This window comes from Nicotiana attenuata, unplaced genomic scaffold, assembly GCF_001879085.1.
Source record: "Nicotiana attenuata strain UT unplaced genomic scaffold, NIATTr2, whole genome shotgun sequence".
Lineage (NCBI taxonomy): Eukaryota > Viridiplantae > Streptophyta > Magnoliopsida > Solanales > Solanaceae > Nicotiana > Nicotiana attenuata.
The window spans coordinates 11,032-23,244 of NW_017672948.1; the positions used below are offsets into that span (position 1 = coordinate 11,032).

The 12,213-nt window shown below is 39.3% G+C and overlaps 1 pseudogene; it reads right to left on the reverse strand.

Moving 5' to 3' along the window:
* Window positions 1–6,991: 6,991 nt before the first annotated feature.
* LOC109215010 lies at window positions 6,992–8,978 on the reverse strand (annotated as a pseudogene).
* Window positions 8,979–12,213: the final 3,235 nt, after the last annotated feature.

Consider the following 12,213-nt stretch of genomic DNA (forward strand, 5'->3'; position numbering starts at 1 on the left):
TGAGCCCCAAGTGGGAGGAGTAGAGAGAACAAGGAACACGGAAGCATGGCAAGACCGATTCGTGAGTGAGGTGGCCTACCACAAGTTCAGAGAATGGTGGCCTGAGAGGAAATTCATTCTTGAACGAAGTTTCGTCAATAGAGACCTCTTGCCTCACAACCCCAATGTGAGAAGACAGTTCAGAGAGAGAGAGTGGGCTGGGACTACTTCATAAGCAACTGTGAGGATGCAAACGAGCACCTGGTCAAGGAGTTCTACACCAATGCTGCCCACATCAAAAAGGGCACCACAATGACCAAGGTGCGGAATTTAAAAGTAAGATTTGATGGAAAAGCAACAAATGACTACTTGGGCTTTATGGAGGAGGACGAATCATTGTATTTGGAGAAGATGGCATTGGGTGAGGCTGCTCGTCCTTGGTTGGCAGAGTACTTGGCAATCCTAGGTACCACCCCCGATTGGTTGACTGCGGGAGTGAAGATCTTGAGGAGAACTTTGAACTTTGATGCTAAAGGGTCGGAGACATTTGTGTGCAGCAGGCTAGATCCCACCACCCACGACAACTCACTCCCTCTTCACCGGGCTATATTGGTAGCATCGATCATGGCAGGGTACCTGATTAACATCGGGGATGTGATGTCCCGGGTAATTACACGAGTGGTGAATGAAAATAACAGATCTTACTCCTTCCCCAACTTCCTGACCATGTACCTTGAGGACTTAGAGGTAGAGAAGCGGAAATTTGATGTGAAAGTGAAAGCAAAGGCACCGTTCTCCTGGTACATCCTGTAGGGTAATGACAACCCTAAAGGCAAGCACTGCAAGGGCAAAGCTACTACTTCAACTGGCCAGTCTGAAGAGCCACTAGTAGTAGTGGCTCCTACTCAGCCTCCTTCCACCTCAGCAGACATGGCCCCAGGTCCATCCACTTCTACAGTTCCAGAGATACCCTCCACCACGGCATTACCAATTGACTGCCCACCGTCTGAGTCAGGCCCTCGCCAGCATCAACAACTGGATGCAGACATCTACTTCTAAGCTGTCTGTACTATCTACTACGGTGGCAGCCCAGTCAGCACCTCCTCCTCCACAGGTCCCTCAGTCCATTGAGGATACTCTCAAGGAGTTTCTGGACAACCAGAAGAAGCTCTTAGAGAACGAGAAATTGATATTGGACGTTGTTGATTCACATGGGAAGGCACTAAAGGAGCTTGCAAAGGAGGCGAAGAAAATGAGGAAGACTCGGGCGTCAAAAGAGTCGGTGAAGGTGCTCAGGGTAGAGGTTGATAGGCTGAAGGCGGATCACGTGCCTTTAGATTTGCTATTGCATGACCCAGCACCAGCAGCCCAGCCCCAGCCAGAGCAGAAGTCCGAGAGGCCTCCCAAGAGAAAGATAGTGATTCCCCGTTCTAATGATGCAGTCATACAGTTGGAGGACCCGCAGGGAGGTTCTTCCAGCCAGCTCCAGGACTCATCCCAGGTCTAGGTCCAGGTCCCAGCAGAGCCACAGACCACAGGGAGCCAGTCACAGGTTCCCGAGCAGACAGAAGACCCAGCGACCCAGACTCAGGATCCAATGCAGACGGAGGACCCATAGGGAGTTTCTTTTTCCTCTCCTCTTTATTTTGTGCTTATTTTGGTTAGTTGGCATTGAGGACAATGCCAGCTTTCATTTGAGGGGGTAGCCCTATTTGGATATTTGGATGACTGTATATATGACAGTATTTTATGCTTTCATTCTTTTTATCTTTGGTATGTATAAAATTTTATCATTTTCATTGCACTTTTCATACTTTTTACTTTGGGTCTGTATATAAAGTTACGTTCTTATGTATTTATTCATTCTCCCTATTGTATATTCGTCTAAATCCCCTCTTGTACATATTCATTTTACTTTCCTCATTTTTCCCTTCTCAGCTTCTTATTTTATGTTCGTAGCTTGTTGTTTTGAGCTTTTGCAATAAGCCTTTGGTTTTTTTAATGCCACGGTTCTTTTCAAAGGTGGAATTTGTGTGAACCGAGTGGCTCTTCCCGATGATGGATGGCATGACAACCTTCTTAAGTTTTTGAGTATGTTTTCTTTTTGCTGTTTAGTAGTTAGTTGGTAAGGGTGCCTCAAGTAAAGCTTCACTTAGGCCTAACACATTTGCCTTTGATCCCATGGTCACAAACAAATCATTGTGTGTAGGATGGTGAAAGTTGTGACCGTGAGACTCTTGTGTTGGCCGATAATCATCAAGTGGTTTTTCGGGACCATTGTGTTGCTCAAATCTTATCTAAGGTTGTTGTGGGCCCCCGACTCCGTGTCTTTAGCAATCCCAAAGCTTGTGTGGTGAGAATTTGAATTGCAAGTCCAAGTCCCGAGCTATTGGTCTAGAACTTACCCTGAATGTTTGTCTAGGCAAAATCCTAAGTGTAATTCGACTTGAGACGTGATTATAGGCTCTCCTTGGTCCGAATGATACCTTGAACACCTCCATTGCCTATCAATGATAAAATCCCTAGTCAGCCATTTTTAGCCTTAGACCTTTTTCCTTCAAGAACCACGATACAAGCCTTTACCCGTTCTAAAGATACCCTCTCTTGGCACCCGATCTTTCCTTAGCATATCGCACAAGTATAAGTTTTGGGGGACAGACGAGGATTGCAACAAAGTGAAAAAAGGTACAAAATGAAGAAAAGGAAAGGCAATGAAAAAGAAAGAAAATCAAAAAGACAAAAAGAATGTTCAATGTAGAAAAGAATGAAGGGATTCAATAAAAGCAAAGAATGAAAGGTGTGGAAAGTTTAGAAAGGAGAAAAGATTTGAAATGAACAAGCAAGAGCGACAGTGTATCTCTCTAACCCCTTAGAAAGAAGTGAAATGACTTAAAAAGTCAAGTGAATGTGTGCCAAAATGAAGCAAAAGAAGTGCTAAAGGGAAGATAGAACCTACTTAGACCAAACATTTCCTACCCTAAACCAAAAGCCTTCACTATGTCTCCACAAAAGCCCTATATGATCTTGAGTTGAATGAAGCTTACATTAGTGGTGACTCACATAAGGGGCAAGCATATGGTACCTAGTGCCGGACTTGTGACTTTTCCTTGAGAGAGATGAGTGTATTTCCATTAACCTCGTTCTGAGTGTATCCTAAAGGTGAGGTTTGCTTAGGGAGAGTCGAGGATGTGTGAGTTTGGGTTCCACAATGACCAAAGTAATAGAAAGAGTTTCTTTGATGTGTTGAGTCAACTCTTGATGCTCTTGTGTCGCACCAAATCCATTGTGTTTAAAAGAGTAAATGTTGTTAATGATTTATTTGAATTGAGGGCAATTGTTAGTCCCAATTGATGCTAGTTGAGGTCACTTTAGGTCAGTTGAATTTTCTTGGATGTACTCTTAAGGGGTGGGTCTGATTTTGTTTGCTTAAGGACAAGAAAAAGCTTAAGTTTGGGGGAGTTGATAACTAGGGATTATGATGTATTTTACACACCTTCTTACTTGAATTTTGACTAGAAAGGTGTACAAAATAGTCCCAAAGGCTCACATGTTGTACTTGATTGCAGGGTTTGGTCAACAAAGTGACAATTCGTCAAAAACAGCTCAGAAAGGAGTGAAACATGCACAAGTACCAAGAATAAGTCCAGGCTCAGTATAACAGGACCAATGCGGCCGCACTCCATTCTGTGGGGTCTGCAAAGATGAGGTTCAGAGAGTGCTCATTTCAGGCAGCCAAGCAATGCGGCCGCACAACATTTCATGCGGACCACATTGACTTCATTGCGGCCGCACTCGATTTTGTGCGGTCCGCAAAGCTCAAGTTCAGAGAGTTGCCAAGTTGGAGGAACATTGCCAATGAGGTCTGCGGTCCATTTTGTGCAGACCGCAACAGAAGCCACCACGGCCGCGGTGCATTTTGTGCGGCCCGCGGTGGCCAAGTTCAGAGAGCAGAAATTCCAGCCAAGAGCCTTAGTGCGGCCGCACTCGATTTTGTGCGGTCAACACTAGCCCCGCAGGGATATTTTTTTCCAGAATTTTCGGCCTAGTATAAATAGTTTCTTTTCCCATTATTAGGTCATCAGTTATAATTTTAAGCTGAGTTGCACTCTTGAATAGTGTCCTTTTTCCATTTTGAGTAATTTTACAATAGTTTTATCATTGAAGCTTCATGTTTTAGTTAGTAATTAAATATTATGGGTTTTTCTTCATCTATTTCTTTGTTTTCCTCTATTATCATGAGTAGCTAGACCCATCAGCTAGGGTTGTGGCTCAATCCTAGTGTGGGTAATTGATGGGTCTTGTGTTTTAAGGCTTGAATGTTTATGGGTGTTTGATATTTGGACTAATTTATGGTTTTAATGTTGAATTAGTGGTTGCAAACACTAGTTTATACCTAGTTGACTTGGGCTCTTCTTGAGAAAGAGAGCCTAAGTCTATAAAAATTAGTCCAACAAGGAATTGGGGCGTACTGAAGAGATTGATAGCCCCAATTAAAGGTTTAAACCTAGAGATAGTAATACCCGACTTGAACCTCAATTGCTTGCACAAATGATCATACCCAATTGATCTTGAGAAAGTCAATTAGGGCAAAATCACTCGAACTACCGAGAGGTATAGAGTGAGTAGAATCGTGCAATGGTTATATCGTAATCTCCAAATATGACAACCTGGCCTTAGACACGAGAACCCGTCAAGTATCCACCTAGGAGAAAGTCACTCCCCTAGTGCCTTTTAACTAATTAGACAACCTTCAATAGTCTACTCTTAGCTTAACTTAGCTTAATTTAGCATATTAGTAATACAAATTTAGAAGTAATATCAAAACCAAATATATTTCGAAGTGCAATTAGGAACAATTACGCAACTCCAATTTAGATAGAAACTCAATTCCCATCTCTAGCTCCCTGTGGAAATCGATCCCGACCTTCTCGGGTAAAAGCTGCTTCGACCATTCTTGCTACTTTATAGTAGTACAGGGTTGGCCTCGATCAGACACCACCGGCCGTGAAAAATCTCCTCGAAGCATGGCTGATCGACACATTAGTAAGCGTACTCAATAGGCCCACTCCATGCACGACTATAGAGGCCGCAAGAACCTACACAACGCCACGAGCAGAAGAACAGGACGACCAACCGAACCCTCCAACACCATGTATACCTCACGTTGTTACTGATAGTGTAGATGATAGCGCCCTCGCTACTGTACTAAATAGGATGGAAGAAATGGGGAAGGAAAATAAGGCACTCAGAGATCCAATGAAAGAACACCAAGAACGAGTTGATAAGATACCGCGCGCCCCTAAGTTATTGCCAAAGAGGGACGCCGGCAGGTTCGTAGAGCAGCCATACAACGAGGAAGCAACCCCACATGGCATACCAAAGTCCTTCAAAATAATGTCGTATCTCAGGATATACGACGGAACGACTGACCCCGAAGCTCATGTGACTCATTATGTCACCGCCGTAATAGGCAATGACATCACCAAACAACTGTCACCTATTCTGCTGAAGAAATTTACCAAAACTCTGACAGGAGGGGCATTAACATGGTATTCACAGCTACCAGTCCGCTCCATAGAGACCTTCGAGGAAATGGCCGATAAGTTCGTAACGGCACATGTCGGAGCCTAGAAAGCAGAGGCAAGAGTGAACGACATATTCGCCATCAAGCAGTCCTTAGGAGAAGGACTGAGGGAATTCCTCGCCCGATTCAACAGGGTAAGGATGACCTTACCAAACGTGTCCGAGGGAATGGCGGTCGCGGCCTTTCAAAATGGGTTGAGCAGAGATGGTTTGAGAGCAACTAGAAAACTGATGAGCCGATTGATGAAATACTCTCCAACCACTTGGGACGAGATCCATAATGCTTACTGCGCCAAAGTTGCTGCAGATGATGTTCCTCCATACAAAGGTGATTATCTCTCGTCTTTTATCAGCACTACCTAATGAAAATTTCATTGCACCCCTTCGTATTGTTAAGGTCATTGCAAATCGGTATGGAAACGGTGACAGGATTACACACACAGACTACAAGTGAGACCAAATGCATTTAGCTAATCAACAGTTTGGACTGATCCACAGTGTTAGTTCACAGCGCAAAACATTTTCTGATATTCGTTTTAATACTCTCTCGGTCAAATTTATTTGGTACGATTAATATTTAAAGAGCTCAACAGTTTCTTTTCTAAGTTACATCTTTTTCAAGTGATTTATAGTCTACTTTATGTAATATCTTAATATATCAATTTTATTGTTTTTCTTTTGTTACGGGAAGAGTATTAAGGCATTGTTGTGTTAATCATTGTACTCTACTTGGTAATCTTTCTTGCTTAAGGGTGTGATGCAAGAAAAACACATGGAAAATTAGCTTAGCTTTTTCAAAGGCATATGTTAGCTTTGAATCTCAAATTTTTTATTTCCCATAAACTTATCCGTCACTACAATCTGTTCTCCTTTTTTGTTCTCGCGACCGTTGTCAAGCACTATTTTCCCAGTCATGCCTTAACTAATGTTGTATGCTATTAATCTGTATGCAGAGCCGGAGCTAGAGAAGTGAATACGGGTTCAGACGAACCCAAAAGTTTTTGCTTAAATTCTGTGTTTGTATTAGGAAATCCACTAAATATAAATATTTAACTACGAACCCAGTAACTAAAATGAGCTATGAATTTGATGGTAAGCTCAGAACCCATAAACTTCAAATATTGACTCTGTTTCGATTTGTATGTTGAATCAAGCATTGAAATTTATTTTCTTTTCGAAACATTTGTACAAGTGCAATGAATTAGAATATGTATGAAATAGTTTGAAATAAGCAACGAGTAGTGGCAACGATGTCATTAATTTGATTGAAAACCTTTTGGTGCGGGTAACACTCCATATAGCCCAAGTGAGGAAACTATTTAAATAACAAGTATCTAATCCAATGCTAGATATTCTATGAAATAATACAATATAAAGAAGATTGACGATTTCACATTCATAATTAATTGATATAACAACTAGGCATGTTTCATACGGATTCTAATGGAGGGGTACTACTTTGCGTAGTTGTCATCTCCATTTTTAATCTTTGCTTTTCCTTCTTGTGTTGCTTCATCTCACCATAAAAATATGAAATGAAGCCCCAAATAGAGAGGAAAAGTGCCACTCCTTTTTCAGGTTGAAACTTTTCATGGAAAATAATAACAGCTAAGACTTCTGTAACTGGGAGCAAGACAGCAATAATGACACCAGAGAGCAAAGAGGAGGAATAAGAAAGGACTCCAATGGCTCCCACAAAGAAGAACTGCCAAATAACGGCACTCCATACTAGCACGTCATAGTATTTTCCTTCAAGTCCAAATTGTTTTGCCTCTCTTGAAATTGCCTGTACAAATTATTTATACTATCAGTATATAAATAAAAAGGGCAGCCCAACGCACGAAGCTTATCGCATTCACGCAGGGTTCGGGGAAAGGTTGCACTCAAAGGAATATGATGTAGGTAGTCTATCCTGATGCAAGCAACAATGACTGGTTCCACGGCTCGAACATGTGATCTATAACAGGGAAACTTTACCGGGCTCCGCTTCAGTTATACTATCAGTGTGATGTAAGAAATTTAAGTAGATCTTTATATGGAAATCATCCATGTGTAGAGTAAGTATTTTTCACCTAACTGGATTTATTGATAACAACTACCACATGATAGAAGCATGGAACACTGAAGTGGAAAGGCTTGAATGCGTATGAATTATCACTGCTCATTTAAACCTGTCATACGGTACTACTATCTACTAATTAAGTACTAATTAAACTCACTCCATACCTTGTGCGTTGTTTAGTATACGAAAAAGAATAAGCAAAACCTCTTAACCTTAAATGAATCTTATTACTAGTAGTTATAGTTTTTCCAAAAAGAGAAATAAAGAAAAAAAGGTGGTCATTGTAAATACTCTTCCTATTTATTTTATTTTTCTTGCTCCTTTGACTAGGGAAATTAAGGATTTACTAACTGAATAGGAGTAAGGATTTACTAACTGAATAGGAGTATAAGTTACTCCTATATACTTTGATAATAAACATTTTTTAAAATATACTTTAAAGTTGTATAAAAACCAACTACAGGTAATTGTCCATATATAATAAACCGTGAGTTATAAGTAACTTGAAAAATAATATAAGTGACCTATTAAACTACAATGATTAAATTATATTGACAAAGTCAAATATCTATATACTATTAGTATACATAATAAACTTTCCTGCTAATGAAAAAATAAGAAGAAAGATGCTACGAGAGAGTTAGGTGGAGTAGATATTACCTTGAAGTCGTTGTTTATGATCATCCCAACAGTTGCAAAAGCAGAAGCAAATAAACAAATCACCATTTGAACTTCCAACACCAATGCATAAGTAATAGTTTGCGTAGCTTTAATGTACGTTAACTCCACCATTGGCATAACAAATCCATATAAAGCAGCAGCTACAAGCGTCAAAACAAACCCTAATATATACTCCTTACTCGACTCTCCCTTTGGCCTATCACTTCCAGAACGTAATGCCAACACCACAGCTCCAACAGTCAATAAAACTACGGCATTAATCGAATGTGCTGTGAACTTTTGTTTTTTCGAGGAAAAAAGCAAAAACAGCTGTGAAAGCAAGTTGAGTTGCAAGAATTAGAGTAGAAGTTGAGACAGGTAATTTTGAGTTTCCATAAGCATATAAATAATTGTCAACACCGGTAAGAATACCAAATACAGAACTTGCTAAAAATATCCGAGGTGTTATGAGGAAGAGTGTTTTTCTTCGACGCTGGAAATAGGCGATGGCTAGAGGGATAAAGATAAGTGGCCAACCAACAGTTTGTAGCCAACTCGAAAACCAAATTCTATTGCCACCGTGAAGGAAATAGAGGCGCATAATCAATGGACCACAACAATTACCAATTGCTAGCAAAATACAGTTTATGACAAGAAGGATTTTTCTCATTTTTTCATTAATATGAGTTGCCATTTTCGATAAGATTCTTTCTTCCTAAATTTAGACGAGAAATAAGACTAAGGGGTGAAGCTTTTTATATACTATGACAAAAGTGGCAAGTTGGAAAAAGGAAAGAAGTAAAGACAAGGGGTCACATGATGATGGACGTCAATTAAGTTACATCAATACTCAATTATAGTATCGATATTCGTTGCCATGAAATTTTACACTCCACTACGTAGTATTCCATCCGTTTCAATTTAGATGATATAATTTAACCTGGCATAAAGTTTAAGGAAAAAAGAAGACGTTTAAAATATGTGGTCTTACAAACTTAAGGGGCAAAAGTTTTAGAGCCATGACATTTGTGTGACTACAAAAGCTTTTCATCAAGGGTTAATGGATAAAATGAAAAAGTTTAATGTTAAGTTGTTGGCAAATAGATATAGGAATGTGTCATTCTCTTTGAAACGGACTAACGAAGAAAGTGTGTCATTTAAATTGAAATTGAGGGAGTATGTAATATGGATATAATTACACAAACATAATGATAATAGCTATATAATTTATAGGAAATAAAAATTCAGCTTTGGATCATGAATATAGAGTTAAGTGCTGAATGTTTAACCTGCCTAATAACTGGGTAATGGCTAATGAGTAGGAATATTCGCAAAGCCATATGGAATAAGATTATATTGGATGAAGGAGAAAGTCACAGTGTAATTGGGATAGAGAAATTACGGGCGGATCATATCGTTTCTGCTATTGTCATTAATTTTCATTTATTTGTTTCATCCATTAAGTTTGACGAATCTCCCACAATATAACAGTGATATTCCTTCCAACTTTTGTACGATCATATTAGAGGCAATATAAGCTGTTTTTGCTATTACCAAGCTTCTAAGAAAAAGACCCAAATTAGTATGAACAGAAGAGGCTCAGAGACAATTCAAAAGTTAACATTAATTCGGTCCATTAATTGCTGTTGATGGCACATGCATGTACATTTACTTATTTACTTTATATATATATATATATATATATATATATATATATATATATATATATATATATATATATATATATATAAGGAATTCTAATGCTTCTTGAAGCCAAATAAGGGCATAAACCACTATATAGAGTCTTGAGTGCCTTCCCTTCGGAAACCAACTAAGGCAACTTCAATTGAATGCGAAATCTCGCTAGCCATTATTCTTATGAACTCCTAGATTCATGAAGGACATGGGCATCTGTAAGCCAATGTAGCTAAGCGAAGAGCGGAAAGAAGGAATCAGAAAATAAATGCATTCATTCTTAAACTTACTGGTCTGATGATATCCTAATCTAAGAAAAGAAGATTTAATAAGAAAAACCAATTTCGTTTTTCGGATAAAGGTTTAGTTAAGAATTCCAGGTGGTCCAGTGGATGGATTAAGCTATTGATCATATCATAGGTCAAGGACGGAACGAAGAACCTACGTTTTTCTTTCTCCTCTGTTCTCTACTAAGATTGTAATAGATTTGTGCTTTCTCTTCCCCGAGAGAACGGAACAAGCACTATAATTCCGAGTCACCTATCCAGTATGCGAGTGAACCCGCCCTACGGATCCCCTTTGTTCAATGGGGAAGGGGTCATGCCTTCCTCGCCCGCTTAGTTTCATAAGTCTAAATAATTTGGGACACAGAATCTGATGTAGATGTGAAATTTGCTAATTTTCATTCTCAGCTTTCTCATCACATGAATGAGACATAACTTCTTATCATAAGAACAGTGAACTAGAAATCAGATTTTGATTGGTTTGAGGATTTCGACCTTGAACTAGAAGAGGTTCTATTTTCTTTAGACAGGCAGGAAAGAGAGATCGGGATGATGGAGACTTGAAGAAGTATAGTATAAATCAAATTGAAGGCTCGTTCGTAGATCAGCACAAGCTATTAATCCAATCCGATCCAAGATGAGTAACCGAGTTCTTCTTCCTATGGTTGGCACGAGAATCCCTCTCAAAGGGGAAGAATCCGATTCGATCTCCGGGCTTATAACCAACCTATGTACAATGGTCTGTCTGGTCGAGTTGGTCTCCTTCTTGGCATCAAGAGTCGTCACTACTGAAAAGGCCCTGGAATTACCTTCGGGAAATCTAGGAGGACAGCTCGTCGAGCCTGTGGTGGACGTTGGTTAGGTTGCCGACGATTACGACCATTCAAAGGCATTTTTCCATTAGCTGGAGTAGGAAGGGGGCTGACATCAATAAGTTATTATATATATAAGATAATTAAGGCATTAGGAATCTGGTGATCACGCGCTTCACATAGTATTTATTAAGATTAGGACCGAGAAAAATTATCGCTTATTTCAGACAGCCCGACCCATCTCTTTTATCGTCAACAGAGAGAGCCGCTCGATAGAGGAAGTCGACTTTGGAAAAAATCATTCCTTTGCCGGGCGCTAGTCAAAGTAGTAAAAAGGGCAAGTGGGCAAGTAACGAGCAGGAGCAGTGTTGGGCTTTGTGGTCGTTAACGGGAACAAATGAAGAGGAGCACAACACCCTCCACACTCGATTGGCTAATCAAAGTGAAAGCGGCCAGCTTCTTTTGAATGGGTCACCAATAGAACCGTCGGTTCTTCAGAATCTATCATCGGGACCTACTTATTTACTTAATACTTATATATATATATATATATATATATATATATATATATATATATATATATATAAGTATACTCCTTCCGTCTCAAATTATTTATCGTGATTTCTAAATATAGTTACCTCAAATTATTTGTCATTTTAGAAGTTCAAAACAAACTAAATTATATTTTTCCTATTTTATGCTTAATAGTAATTGTTCAACACATAAATAAATTAAATATTTGTTAGACCAAAAAGATTTAGACCTTTTGTTGAACTAATTAAATGAGAAGATTTTAGGCAAATTCCAGCCAAAGATAATTTACCATAGATCTAAGATAGAAGATATGAATAAGTAAAAAAAGCAAGCACAAGATTTAACTATATATTTGAATAAATCCCACTATATAAGAAGAAGATGGCGATTTTCATAACATTAAACAACAATAAAGAATATACAGATGAAAAGGGTCACCGATCTTTAACAAGGTAGAACCTCGTACACTTGATATGATGAGACTAACGATATATATATGTTGAGGATCTGAGCTTCTTTGCTTCTTTCTCCTTTGTGGGGGGAGAGAGATGAAGGTATCTCCTCTTCTCAGAGAGTATCTCTGTATCTGGATTTGTTTCAACCC